This window comes from Mobula hypostoma, chromosome 12 (assembly GCF_963921235.1).
Source record: "Mobula hypostoma chromosome 12, sMobHyp1.1, whole genome shotgun sequence".
In the NCBI taxonomy this organism is placed as follows: domain Eukaryota; kingdom Metazoa; phylum Chordata; class Chondrichthyes; order Myliobatiformes; family Myliobatidae; genus Mobula; species Mobula hypostoma.
In genome coordinates, this window is record NC_086108.1 from 51,719,654 (window position 1) to 51,735,140 (window position 15,487).

Genomic DNA, 15,487 nt, shown 5'->3' on the forward strand with positions numbered 1-15,487 from the left:
ACGTCAAAACAAAAGAGAGGGCGTATAATAGAGCAAAAATTAGTGGGAAGATAGAGGATAGGAAAGCCTTTAAAAGTCAATAGAAAGCAACTTAAAAAGCCAAAAGGAGGGAAAATATGAAATATGGAGGTAAACTAGCCAATAATATCAAAGATACCAGATGTTTTTTCATATATAAAAAGAGTAAAAGAATTGAGAGTAGGTAGCGGACTGCTGGAAAATTAAGTTAGAGAGATAGTATTGGAGGACAAGGAAATGGCAGATGGACTGAATAATTATTTTGCATCAGTCTTCCATGTGGAAGACGTTAGCAGTATGCAAGAAGTTTAAAAGTGTAAGGGGGCAAATGTGAGTGTGACTGCTATTAACAGGGAGAAAGTGCTTGGGAAATTGAAAGGTCTGAAGGAGATAAATCTCCTGGACCAGATGGACTACACCACAAAATTTCGAAAGATGTAGCTTTAGTAAAGCTCTTTCAAGAATCACTGGATCATGGATCTGGAGGACTGGAAAATTGCAAATATCACTCCATTCTTCAAGAAGGGAAAGAGGCAGAAGAAAGGAAATTATAAGACAGTTGTCTTGGCCTCAGTGATTGGGAAGATGTTGGAGTCCATTATTAAGGATGAGGTTTTGAGGTACTTGGAGGCGCATGATAAAATAGGCTGAAGTCAGGATGGTTTCCTTAAGGGGAAATCTTGCCTGACAAAATCTGTTGGAATTCTTTGAAGAAATAGCAAGCAAGACAGACAAAGGAAAATCGGTGAATGTTGTCTACTTGGATTTTCAGATGGCCCTTGACAAGGTGCTGCACATGAGGCTGCTTAGCAAGATGAGAGCCCATGGTTTTACATAGTCATAGGCATACTTTATTGATCCCGAGGGAAATTGGGTTTCGTTACAGTTGCACCAACCAAGAATAGAGTAAAAATATAGCAATATAAAACCATAAATAATTAAATAATATGTAAATTATGCCAGGAAGTAAGTCCTGAAGTAAGGAAATAAGTCCTTTACAAGAAAGATACTAGCATGGATAGGGCATTGGTTGATTGGCAAGAGGCAAAGAGTGGGAATAAAGGGAGCCTTTTCTGATTGCCTGCTGGTGACTAGTGATGTTTCGCGCGGGGGGGGGCAGAGCAGGTGTAGGGATTGCTTTTTACATTGTAAGTCAATGATTTGGGTGAGGGAATTGATGACTTTGTGGCCAACTTTGCAGATAATACAAAGACAGATGGAAGGGCTGGTAGTGTTGAAGCAGGGAGGTTGCACAAGGACGGACAGATTAGGAGGATGGGCAAAGAAGTGGCAAATGCAATACAGTGTTGGGAAGTGTATGATAATGCACTTTGGTAGAAGGATAAAAGTGTAGATTAGTTTCTAAACGTGAAAATTCAGAAGTCAGGTACTTGGGAGTCCTCATGAGGATTCCCTAAAAGTTAACTTACAGGTTGAGTTGCTGGTGAGGAAGCCAAATGCAATGTTAGCATTCATTTCGAGAGGGCTAGGATATAAAACCGGAGATCTTGGTACTGGTGAGGCCTGACAGAGTATTGTGAGCCATTTAGTGCTTCTTAGCTAAGAAAGGATGTGCTGATGTTAGACAGGGTTCAAAGGAGGTCCACGAAAATGATTCAGGGAAGGAAAGGGTTAAATGAAGAGTGTTTGATGGCTCTGGGCCTGTACTTGTTGGGATTTAGAAGAATGAGGGGGGAATCTCATTGAAACCTATCAAACGAAAGGCCTAGATAGAGTGGATGGGGAGAGGATGTTTCCTATAGTTGGAGGAGTCTAGAACCAGGGGCACAACCTCAGAATAGAGAGGCATCCACTTAGAATCGAGATGAGGAGGAATTTCTTTAGCTAGAGGGTGATGAATCTGGAATCCATTGCCACAGGTGGCTGTAGGGCGCCAGGTCATTGAGTGTCTTTAAGGCAGAGGTTGATAGATTCTTGATGTCACGGCATGAAAGTTTACAGGGAGAAGGCAGGCAAATGGGGTTGAGAGGGAAATGGATCAGCCATAATCAAATAGCAGAGTGGACTCAATGGGCCGAATAGCCTAATTGTCTTATGTCTTGTGATCTTATTGTGTTCCTTGCCTGTCGTGTGATTGGTAAACATTATTTTTGTTTGGGTTGGGGAATCAAGAAATAGAGGAGATTTAATTGGGCAGTCCAATGTGACCAGAGAGTAGTCAGTAAATGAAATGCTGCCAGAGGAAGTGGTTGAGGCAGGTACATTAATAACATTTAAAAGGCACTTGGATGGGTATATGGCTCGGAAAGGTTTAGAGGGATATGAGCCAAATGCAGGGCAGATGGGACTGGGGTCGATAGAAATCTTGGTCTGCGTGAACTAGTTAAGCCAAAGAGCCTGATTCCATGCTCTATGACCGAGACATTCCTGAGCATTCGATATGGAGTACTTTCACCAAAGGTCCTACAGTAGCTCAGGAAGACTGTTGACTACTACCACCACCTTGAGTGCCTATAGGAATGGGGACTACTGAATACTGACTTCACCAGTGATGTCCATGTGCCAGTGAAGAAATGTAAAAATATGATACTTTCTGATCCAGAAGTTGTCACTTCTCGGATCTCTGCCCTTCAATATAATGTTACAACATTCCAGGACCTCAATGATTCAAGTATCTCACTTGATAACTATCCTCTAGTACTTTAAATCTAAACCCTAGGATAACACTTTTGCTTTTAAATAGTTTGTCCGTGCTCATGTTCCAATTTTCCCTTTTATCCCTCTGCTCCAGGCATAGAATTCTCAGAGGACTGTTTAAAGCAACTTTTCAATTATCAAGATAGGATTCAGATTATTGATTGTTTAGTCCCTAGAGAATGGCTTTATTTAGCATATGTAACCAAATCTTCTTTTAAAAAAGCATTAAAATCTAACCACAAGATTTTTTTTTAAGTCCTGAAATCTATGGAACTGCTTGTTTTCCTCACACTTTGCTTGTTTTTAATAATGTAATGTTTGAATGTATTTTTAAATGTTCCAGTTGAATTCAGAGCAGGAATTTTTAAAAATATGGGATATCTAATATCTTGCTCTCCCCTCCTTTTCTCTAACTTTGTCTTCAGATCAATGATTCCCTTCAGAGATCTGGAATGAAGCTTTCTTAGCTCTGTTAACTTTTCAAATTAGTCCGTCCCATACCAATTGGAGTAGGAGCAAGCGTATGCTCAGACCTCCAAATCTGCTACGCATTTCAGAATGGCTGATTGGATTGTAATCTCAAATTCACATTGGTGTCTATCCATAGTAAGCCGTCCCCCACTCGTTTATCAAGGAGCTTTTTATCTCTACTTTTAAAATATTCAAAGATTCTGATTTGGAAGAGAGTACTAAAGACTTACAACCATCTGAAGAAAAAAACTCATCTATCTTAAATGGTCAACTCCTTACATTGAGAACTAAAAACACTACAAGAAAGGAAAAGATGAAATATGAGGGCAAGCTAATTAATAATATAAAGCAGGAAAATAACTTTTTTTCAGTAAAGAATAAAAAGGAGGTAAGAGTTAATATTAGACCTCTGGAAAATTATGCTGGTGAGGTAGTAATGGGGGACAAAGAAATGGCAGATGAATTTAATAAGTACTTTGCATCAGTCTTCACTGCGGAAAACACTAGGAGTGTGCCAGAGGTCCGAGAGTGTCAGGGAGCAGGAGTGAGTGCCATTGCTATTACAAAGGAAAAAGCTTGAGGCCAACTCAAAGATCTTAAGGTGGATAAATCACCTGGACCAGATGGACTACATCCCAGAGTCCTGAGAGAGATTTCTGAAAAGATAACGAATGCATTGGTCATGATCTTTCAAGAATAACTTGATTCTGGCATGGTCCTGGAGGACTGGAAAATTGTAAATGTCCACTGTTAAGAAGGCAGGAAGGCATTTCCTTTTAAGAAAGGCAATTATACGCTAGTTAGCCTTAACCTCAGTGATTGGAAAAGTGTTGGAGTATATTATTAAGTATGAGGTTTCGGGGTATTTGGAGACTAATGATAAAATAAGTCAAAGTCAGCATGGTTTCTGTACAGGGAAATCTTGCCTGACAAATCTGTTAGAGTTCTTTGAGGAAGTAACAAGCAATAACAATGGAGAGGCAGTGGATGTCATTTATTTTGATTTTCTGAAGGCACTTGATAAAGTGCCACACATGAGGCTGCTTAAGATAAAATCCTATGGCTTTACAGGAAAGATACTGACATGGATAGAGGAATGGCTGACAGGCAGGAGTGAGCGAAATGGATAAAGGGGGCCTTTTCTGGTTGGCTGTCAGTGACTAGTGGTGTTGCTCAGGGATCAGTATTGGGACCACTACTTTTCATATTGTTTGTCAGTGATTTAGATAATGGAATCGATGGCTTTGTGGCAAAGTTTGTAGATGCGAAGATAGGTGGAGGGGTAGGTAGTGCTGAGGAAGCAATGCAATCTCAGCAGGAGTTAGGCAAATTGGAAGAATGGGCAAAAAAGTGGCAGATGGAATAGTGTTGGGAAATGTATGATAATGCATTTTGGTAAAAGGAACAATACAGCAGACTATTATCTAAATGGGAAGAAAATTCAAACATCAGCGATGCAGAGGGACTTGGGAGACCTTGTGCAAGACTCTCAGAAGTTTAATTTACGGGTTGAGTCTGTGGTAAAGAAGGTAAATTAGCGTTTGTTTCAAGGGGTATAGAATATAAAAGGAAGAAGATAATGCTGAGCCTTTATAAGATACTAGTCAGGCCACACTTGTCATCAAAGGACATGGCAAGAAGGCAGGTGCATGGGGTTAAGTGGGATCCGGGATCAGCCATGATAGAATGGTGGAGCAGACTTGATGGGCTGAACGGCTGAAATTCTGCTCTGATGTCTTCTGGTTTTATTTACAATGTAAACCTGTCTTGTGTCTCTGGGAGGAATAATCATCACCATGTGCCCACAGGCAACTGCACAACATTTTCTGTTTCAGTCAAATCCCCGGCTGTTCTTCTAAGCTCCAGCAAGTGTAAATCTAACCTCTCTAGTCTTAAAGACAACCTTCCTATTTCTGATATTAATTCAGTAAACTTCTCTAAACTATTTCCAAGGCATTAACATTATTAAATAAGGACAATACCATACACAGTACTCCAACCATGGCACTGTCATGGGTCAGGTATAGATAATATCCCATTTCTTTTTCAAGCTTACTCCATTTACCACAGAACATTCAACTTACATGTGGCCCTTTTCTTTCTTTTTAAATCTTTTTATTAATTTTCAGAATTATAAACACAATGATGATACAAAGAGATTGGAATAATCTTAATAAACATACAAAAAAGATTTTAAGTAACAGGTATAATAGACTTCCAAACTCGTAATGAAATTGGTCATAAACAGAAAAAAGAAATAAAAAATATATAAACAAAGAAAAACCCCCAAAAGAAAAAGAAAGATAAACTAAATACTAAACCCAGAAAAAAGCAAACAGAACAAAACAGGGCTAGAGCAATATCTTGAATCAGACACGTTCAGTAATGTCGTCAACTCCTCTATTCATACATTTTAAGTTAATAAAGAAGGTTCGGAAAGGTCAAATTACATCATATGAAAATGTTGCATGAAAGGTTTCCAAGTTTCTTCAAATTTAACCAAAGGATCAAAAATATCACTTCTAATTTTTTCGAAGTTTAAACTTAATATAGTTTGAGAAAACCACTGGAATGTAGTAGGAGTATTGGTTTCCTTCCAGTTCAATAAAATAGATCTTCTGGCCATTAAAGTAAGAAATGCTATCATCTGACAGGCTGAAGAAGACAAAGATCTATGTTCTACCATTGGCAATCCAAAAATTGCCGTAATAGGATGGGGTTGTAAATCAAAACATAGAACTGTTGAAATAATATCATAAATATCTTTCCAATATTTTTCCAAAAGAGGACAGGACCAAAACATATGAGTTAAAGAAGCCACCTCGGAGTGACATCTATCACAAATAGGGTTTATATGGGAATAAAAGTGGGCTAATTTATCTTTAGACATATGGGCTCTATGCACTACTTTATATTGTATTAATGTATGTTTAGCACATATAGAAAAAGTACTAACTAATTGAAAATATCCCATTTCGCTATAGGTAGACAAAGTTGAAGTTCCCTTTCCCGTTCATTTTTAATTTTATCAGATATACCTGGCTGTAATTTCATAATTATATCATAGATAACTGCTATTAATCCCTTCCGAAAAGGATTTAAACCTAAAATTTTATCAATTATATCAGTAGGATATGAAGTTGGAAAGGTAGGCAACATAGTATTTTTAAAAATTTATTTGTAAGTATCTAAAAAAGATGGGATCTAGGCAAATTGAATTTCATAGATAACTGCTCAAAAGGCATAAAACAGTTATCCAGAAATAAGTCATGAAAACATGTTATACCTTTCATTTTCCATATCAAAAAGGCTTGGTCCATAACCGAGTGTTGAAAAAAGAAATTAGATATAATAGGACTTGATAACATAAAATCGTTCAGGCCAAAAAATTTACAAAACTGAAACCATATTCACAATGTATGTTTAACTATAGGATTAAACATTTGTTTATTCAATTTAGATAGTACAAAAGGCAGTGAAGTTCCTAAAATGGAAGCTAAAGAAAACCCCCGTACAGAGTGGCCTTCAAGGTTTACCCAATGTGGGCTTGGAGTTATATTCCAATCTTGTGTCCAAAATATCAAATATCGAAGATTAATTGCCCAATAATAAAATCTTAGGTTAGGCAGTGCCAAACCACCATCTTTCTTGGATTTCTGTAAAGATTTTTTACTTAATCTGGGATTTTTGTTTTGCCATATATAAGAGGAAATTTTGGAATCAATAATATCAAAAAAGGATATAGGAATAAAAATTGGTATCATTTGAAATAAACATAAAAACTTAGGTAAAATAATCATTTTAATAGCATTGATTTGGCCAATCAATGATAGAGACAATGGGGACCACTTAGTAATCAGTTGTTTGACCTGATTAATTAATGGTAAAAGGTTAAAATTGAATAGATCCTTGTGTCTCTTAGTAATTTTAACTCCTAAATAAGTAAAATAGTCAGTAGTCACTCTAATTGGAAAATTTCTATAAATGGGAACCTGCATATTTAATGGAAAAGTTCACTCTTACCTAGGTTCGGTTTATAACCAGTAAAACTACTAAACTGAGCAAGCAAAGTTAATACTGCCGGAATAGATTTTCCTGGGTTAGAAATATATAATAGTAGATCATCTGCATGTAGTGATAATTTATGAGTCTCATTTCCACGGGTAATGCCAAATATATTAGGGGAGTCAAGAATGGCAATAGCTAGCGGTTCCAAAGCAATATCAAATAGTAGTGGACTGAGAGGACAGCCCTGCCTAGTACCACGGAATAGATGAAAAAGAGGGGATCTATGATTATTAATAAATACGAAGCCAACTGGGTGAGATATATCAGTTTAATCCAAGATATAAATATCAAACTAAAATTAAATTTCTCAAGGGTGTTAAATCAGTATGTCCATTCAACTCTGTCAAAAGCTTTCTCAGCATCCTATATGGCCCTTTTATAGCCTCTTTATGTCCTCTTCACCACTTGCTTTCCAAACTATCTTTGCATTACAGGAAATTTGGTAATTATGCATTCCAGATTGTTTGACTGTCCTGTATGCTATTTGTAACTTCTTGTCACTCAGTAAAAGGTGTATTTATGTCTACTGTTTCCATGTTAGTTGGCCAGTCTTCTATCTATACCAGAATGGCAGCCGTTGCATTATGAAGTCATCTGCAATAATCTTTGATGTAATATTTCATCAAATATCTTATGACAAACTTAGTACTTCCACCAGTTCCACTTTACCAACCCTGCAGGTTACTTCAAAGGACTCCAATAATTTGATCAAATGTGATTTCCCTTTCACAAAACCATATTATCTGACAGTGCCAGATTATCTTGCACTAGTTGAAATTTATTATGCTGTCCTTGGGTTAACTTCTTGTTCTTGCTCCCCTTATGGCCTCACCAAATTTATTTTTCCCATTTCCCATTTTATATTTCCCATTTCTACCACTAAGTGCTAGCCATGCTGATTCCATGTTAAAATCAGCAGCAGTTCCACAGACTGCACAGCGGTGCCACATGGCTCCATTAATGTGGGTTAAATACTGATATATGAGAAGAGTTTGCATGTACCTCAGTACTCTGGTTTACTCCCACATGTCAAACATAGAGTTTATTGGTCATGTACTTTGGAAGAGGAATAAAGGCGTAGATTTTTTTCTATGCAGGGAGGGAGTTCAGAAATCAGAAGTGCAAAGGAATATTAAAGTCCTAGTGCAGGATTCCCCAAACATTAACTTGCAGGTTAGGTCTGTAGTGAGGAAGGCAAATGCCATGTTAGCATTCACTTTGAGAAGAGTGCAATGTAAAAGCAAGGATGCAATGCTGAGGTTTCATTGATGTGGTCAGACCACACCTGGAGTACTGTATTGTGAGCAGTTTTGAGACCCATATCTATGAAAGGATGTGTTAGCATTTGAGAGGGTCTAGACAAGGTTTACAAAAGTTATCCTGGGAATTAAAGGGTTAACATATGAGGAGCATTTTTTTTTTGGCTTTAGGCTTGTACTGGCCGCAGTTTAGAAGCAGGTGTGATCTCATTGAAACATAACATAATGAAAAGCCTAGATATAGTGGATATGTTTATGAAAGTAGGAGAGTCTAGGACCAGAGGGTGGTGAATCTGTGCAATTCATTGCTACAGACAGTTGTAGAGGCCAATTCATTAGGTATATTTAAGGTGGAGGGTAATAGGTTCTTGGTTGGTAAGGGTGTTAAATGTTACATGGAGAAGGCAGGAGAATGAAGGAAAATAAAACAGCGAAGCAGACTCGATGGGCTGGCGTGCCTAGTTCTATCCATAAGTGCATGAAGACTGCTTACTTTTACTTCCGAAATGATTGATTCAGTTCCTGTTGTTGAAACTATCATTTCCATTCTAAAGTACTCTTTACTTCTTTCAGTAATCTTGAAGTCATCAAAAATGCTACTGCCCATTTCTACTGTGCATCAAGTTACAGTTTCTCATCTTTTCTTTGCTGACTAATCTACAAACTTTGTAGGTTGATTGCCTATTAGGCTGATACATGAAATTATCACTTACTTTCAAATATTTCTATGGTTTTGCTCCTCCTGCATAATCTGCTCCAACCCTAAAACCTCTCCAAGATGTCCAAGCCCTTCTAACTCCAGTTTTGTAATCACTGAATTTGTTGCAGCATTGGCAGTCGTGCTGTCAATTGCCTTCTCGAAATCAGATAGTACTGCCACAAGCACCACTAAGATCACTGGTGGATGTGCCTGTCACTGGCGATGCCTGAGTCTTTCTGGTTTTCCCATTTGTTTCTAAACTGAAGAGTCAGCAGTCTAAACTGGCTTGTAATACTGGCATTGGTTAGTAATAGTAAATATTTAGCAACCAGAAGTTAGAACTGAAAATGATTCGAGATATCTTTTACAATAATCTCTGCTATCCAGCAGTTTTGTAATGAAATTATCACAGTTCTGATTTGGAGGTACTTATAATCTGTCTAAAAAGGAAATATTGAGCCAAATTGTCCGTGGGGAAACTAACATCTGGCAAACTTAGCTGGCTGTGGGACAACCACTATAAATATTCCCCACCCCTAAAAAAGGAATGTTTATCTTTGAATTTACTCCTCTTTGATGCAAGTTGAACAGTGGATGCGGTGTCTATAGATTTCATTAAGGCATTTGATAAGGTTCCCCATGTGAGACTCATTCAAAAAGTAATGAGGCATGGGATCCAAGGAGATTGTGCTTTGTGAATCCAGTATTGCTTTGCCCTCAGAAGGCAAAGTGTGGTTGTGGATGGTTCATATTTTGCATGGAGGCCGGTGACCTATGGTGTTCTGCAGGGATCCATTCTGCGACCCCACCTGTTTGTGAGTTTTATAAATGACCTGGATGAGGAAGTAGAAGGGTGAGTTAGTAAGTTTGCTGATGATACAGAAGTTGGAGGGTTGTCAGAGGTTACAGCGGGACATCGATAGGATGCAGAACTGGGCTGAGAAGTGGCAGATGGAGTCTACCCGGGTAAGTGTGAAATGGTTCATTTTGGTTGGTCAAATTTGAAGATGGAATATAATATTAATGGTAAGACCGTTGGCAGTGTGGAGGATCTGCGAGATCTTGGGGTCCATGTCCATAGGTCGCTCAAAGCTGTCACACAGGATGACAGTGTTGTTAAGAATGCGTATGGTGTGTTGGCCTTCATCAACAGTGCGATTGAATTCAAGAGCCATGAGATAATGTTACAGATATATAAGAACTTAGTTGGAACCCACTTGGAGTATTGTTCAGTTCTGGTCACCTCACTACAGGAAGGATGTGGATGCTATAGAGAGAATGCAGAGGACATTTACAAGGATATTGCCTGGATTGGAGAGCATGCCTTATGAGAATAGGTTGAGTGAATGTGGTCTTTTCTCCTTGGAGCGACGGAGGATGAGAGGTGACCTGATAGAGGTGTATAAGATGATGAGAGGCACTGATCATGTGGATAGTCAGAGGCTTTTTTCCAGGGCTGAAATGGCTAACATGAGGGGGCATAATTTTAAGGTGCTTGGAAGTAGGTACAAGGGAGATGTCAGGGGTAAGTTTTTCACACAGGGAGTGGTGAGTACCTGGAATGCACTGCCGGCGAAGGTGGTAGAGGTGGATACAATAGGGTCTTTTAAGAGATCCTTAGATTGGTAAATGGAGCTTAGAAAACAAGAGGGCTATGCGGTAGGGAAATTCTAGGCAGCTTCTAGAGTAGGTTACGTGGTCCGTACATTGTTGTCCAAAGGGCCTGTAATGTGCTGTCAGGTTTTTTATTTCCTATGTTCTCTTGCAGCGTTAACTGTAGCAAGACTTAAATCATCAAAAGCACTATCTTATTCATGTTATTTGTACCTTACTGTATGTGAATGGAAGTTCATGTCAGTGATTCTCTACTACTTTAGTCAGTACTGTTGAAAAGAGGCTGCATTGGCCACCCAGCATATCGTTCAGTTAGGGAAAAGCACATTAGGTATTAAAATGATGAGACAATCATTTTGAAAGAGTGTACCAACCAAATCAATTCACTAATGGTATAATGAAGGATAAAATTAAACTTGTTTGCTGCTAGAGAGAATGGCCATTACTGAAAAGAAGCATGTTTGCTCTCACTCCTCCAAAAAAAAAGGCAGTTATGGTAACAGTTTTAAAGTGCAGAGTGGTTTTATAATTATCACATTGCAGTTAAAAATATGGTGTTGGTGCAACATTTTAGTCAGTTTTAATCTGGACTAGATTAAGGACATCAGAGAAGCAGTAAAGAGTTGATGTCAATTTAACTGCTTGATATCACTCTTACAAATATCACCTTTTTTTACCTTTTAGCTGTTTAAAGCCAATTATCAAATTGTCATGTTGTGATTTGAACTCATTTCCTGGTTTATTAGTCCAGGCCAACTGATTGCTATTCCATTAACATAGTCATTATATCACTTCATCCAACCGTTAGAACTAAAGAATATCAATCAGCCATAGCTTGTTTCCTGTTGTAAGACCATAGCTAATTGTACCACAGATCCATTCAGTGACTTGTGTCCCATTGTTGATCTGATATCAGTAACATTTTTTGGGTTAGGTGTTCCAGATGTCTACTCTGTGTGAGTGGGAAAAGGATTTATTGATCTCACTCTGTGATGGCCTAGCTCTGGACTGGGTAGCTTCAAGACTTTGTATTAATTTTAAAAAGTATGATGGAATTAACTTGTTTTCTTACTTGCTAATTCACTGAGAACTTACAAGTAGCATAGCAGAGGAATGACCCCTTTTCATTTTGGTAGTCAGTAATTATTTTAAGCATAATTTAAGCACTCCCTGGGTGAAAAGACATAATGTACTTCATCTTCTGAACCATTTGAGAACCATGCCTTAACTAACAGACTCAAAAGAACACCCCCTACTGTACTTCCATTTCACACAACATCCATCCTCCCGGCCTCTCTACACGAGGTCGTCCAATTATGCCAGTGATTTAGGAATTATGTAAGGTTTATTGCAATGGGTTTCAACGCCGCAATGATTGATATTGATCCGACCCAGATTAGGATGCTTAAACTCTGATTTGATTAATATTTAATATCCATCGGAGAGGAACCATCTAGCCAGCGCCAAATTGGATTTAAACTCGGGTACTGCGTTTGAGATTACAACATTTTGGCAGGTTGAAATAAAATACTTATCTGTGGAATTATGTGAAAAGAAAATAGGAACACAACATTAAAAGGACTTGTTCTTTGCAGCCTACCCCTAAATAGGGTGAATTCACGGTTACATAGATCTGCATCATCTGCTGAGAGAAAGTAGCTCTTTCGCTCGGCTGACAACTTAAATTACGCCATAAGAATTTGATCAGTATTAGCCCTGAAATCGGTGCGCTTAAGGCACGATATTTAACAAGTACTCCATTTAATCAGAATTAGAGTTTAAACATTTTTTAAAAATGTCAATGACAGCGCGGCATTTGAAAGTTACAGTTACTATATCCCACCTCAGCAATGTGTAATGAAATGAATTTGCCAAATGCGTAATCTGGACGACAGATTGTACCCTGCGCTTTTACGGGGATTGTGGTCCGGTATTATTTTTTAGTGTATAGCTAAATTATGCGCGCATTGTTCCAAAAGAGTTAACAAAGCCCATGTTGCACCTTGTAACCCAGACACCTCGAATTAATAGGAATACAATATCTGATACACTGAAACACATAATTGGAGACGAGTAGTTTTCTTTGCCTTGGTTATTCTTAAACTAACAATATCAAAGTGAAATGTGTTTTAGGCTGAAGAAACAGTTGATTCAAGCATGTGTTAATTTCCAGTAAACACATTATACTGCAGAATGTAAAATTGGGATTTTCAAATTAAGCGGTTGTTGTCACTAGTTATAGAAGCAAAAATTGGTTTCAAATAGTTTTGAAGAAGTGGGACTTCGCAGTAGTTGCAGGGATAGTGCTGTTTAGAACTAAACAGCCCCGGATTACTCAGTTAAACTTGATTTATCAAATCTTTCTCTAAAACCGTGTTTATTTCCGCCTATTTAAGATACCGGCCGAAATTTGTATTTCAGAGTTACTCTCACTGCTGGCTAATTTAGTATTCAACTTGAAGTAGGCGAGTATATTCGCCGAAGCATGAAATTGCATGTATATTTGCACAAAATAATGTATAAAGATAATTGTTCCATTCTTTATACTACAGGATGACAATGGCAGTTGTGATTCTATGGAGTACCATTTACTGATTTGTCTAAAATGAACAATATGGAATTAAAATACAACAATGGCGGCTTGATTCAAATGATGGAATATTATGCTTATCTTATTCGCCACTTAGGAGTGATAATTATAAAATGGCCGGATTGTGCGATCGATTCCGATCATAATAAGGATCTGCGTTTTTCCAAATATTCTGTAGCAGTATGAGTAAAAGATGGTGTGTACGAATGCTGAACATATACCAAAGCATTGCTACAGAATACCGAATTATGCTGTCAGGATCTCTGTTCCAATGATGCTTTTACTTCGGCCCGAATGGCCTGTGGAGAGTGAACGAGTTTACAGTACAGGTTGTCGATGTCAGACTGGTCTTGGTAAGTATTCCAAGGTGTCTCAGATTGCTGTATCTTTCATGAACTGAGACTTAGTTACTGTACTTTAGAGCAACGCACAAAATGCTGGAGACAGCATCTATGAGCGTGAATCAACAGTCGACGCTGCGGGCTGAGTCCCTCCTTCTGTACTGGAAAGCAAGGGTGGGGGGGGGGGGCGGCGACGCCAGAATAATACTGTACTTTAAATGTTTCTAACGTCTGACTGGCGCCCTCAAAATACTTAAAAATATAGCACACCGATGGAAGATCTGCGCGCAGATTGAGTGAACTCAGCCCGCTATTCTGAAGACTGTGTTGACAGCGCGACAATAAAATTAGGTTCTTCCAAGTCAAAATCAGTTCTGGATAAGTAAGGATCGCAGATTCTTGTGCGCAGTATAAATATAACTAAGAAATGGAGACGGGGGCGATCTACCTCTTGTGTCTAGAACGGCATTTTTAACCTAATAATCCCCGGTTCACTGTTCTCCGGGGCCCCCATTGTAACAGTGTACGCCAATACCACTGGGTAACCATGGTTAAATAAATCAAATGCATGCACTCTTCAAGCAAAGATCTCTAAAAGGGTCAAACAATCAGATTTAATCTAAACGGGTTGCTTCAAACACGTGGGAGAGACGATGAACATAAGCAATGTTGGTCTTAAATTTCTATTCATAACCCGCAGGTCCTTTTCCATAATGAACAACATACAGTGATGCTTAACACAGCGAGAGTAAATTAGCTGAGTAGTTTTCCCCAACAAAAGAAAACTTTTTTGCTAGTACTGTAGACGATTCCCGTTAAAGTCCTTCTGATTTTTGTAGAGACAGTCTTCCCAGACATGTTGGAACGGATTATGTAATCTGAGAAGTGGCTGGACAGTGAATTCAACCTTTCTTCTGGAAACGTCGCCTCTGGCAGTGCAATGTGCAATCGCATTTTGTTTTTTTTTTGCTATTGTATGCATGTATTTAATATTAAGCAGCATTAAATCTTGTAGCTATTTTTAGGAAGAGTTGTGCATTGCAACAAATTCATAGAGTATTAATCTCTTACATTTGGCGTTAATTATCTTCAGTGTTTCCCTTATTTAACCTGGTAGTAAATTGCATGGTTACCTTTTAAATTTTGTGTTTAGAAAAGTTCAGGGCGGAGCGCGGAGGGTCGTAAATCGCCTTACATTAAACGGATTCCCCCAAATCCTGGTTCTTACCAAGATATCGTCAGATAACTGTGAAAAAAAAATCGCTGTCGTTTTGCTGGTAAAAAAAATATGCGATTGACACACTGCAGTTTGTTTCATCCCGTGTCCTCGGGTTTTTCAATTTGATGAAATATTTGTAGCTTTACTGCATAAATCATTTTAAGTGGATGACGTTATCAAAGTCAAACAATTACGCATATTTTTAAAATGACAATATTGATAGAGAACGATGGAGACAAAACAATCTGTCTTCAGGTTAAATAATTCGTGAGATGTGTTGCTATCAAGATTTACAATCGGGTAAAGAAACATTCAAAATTGTAACACCGGAGACAATTGCAGGTGTTTGTTTTCTGATCTGATAACCCTTGAGAGTTTTTTATATATAAAAAAGGAGGCCATAAGAAATATATCTTCATTCAATAATCGACTTAATGTATTTATTTATTTTCCTCGTTTGCTATAAAAATTTCTAAATTTATAATGAAAATTAACTATTATCGCCCGAAGAGAATATTTGTCAAGCAAAACACTCTTCCATGTGGCATC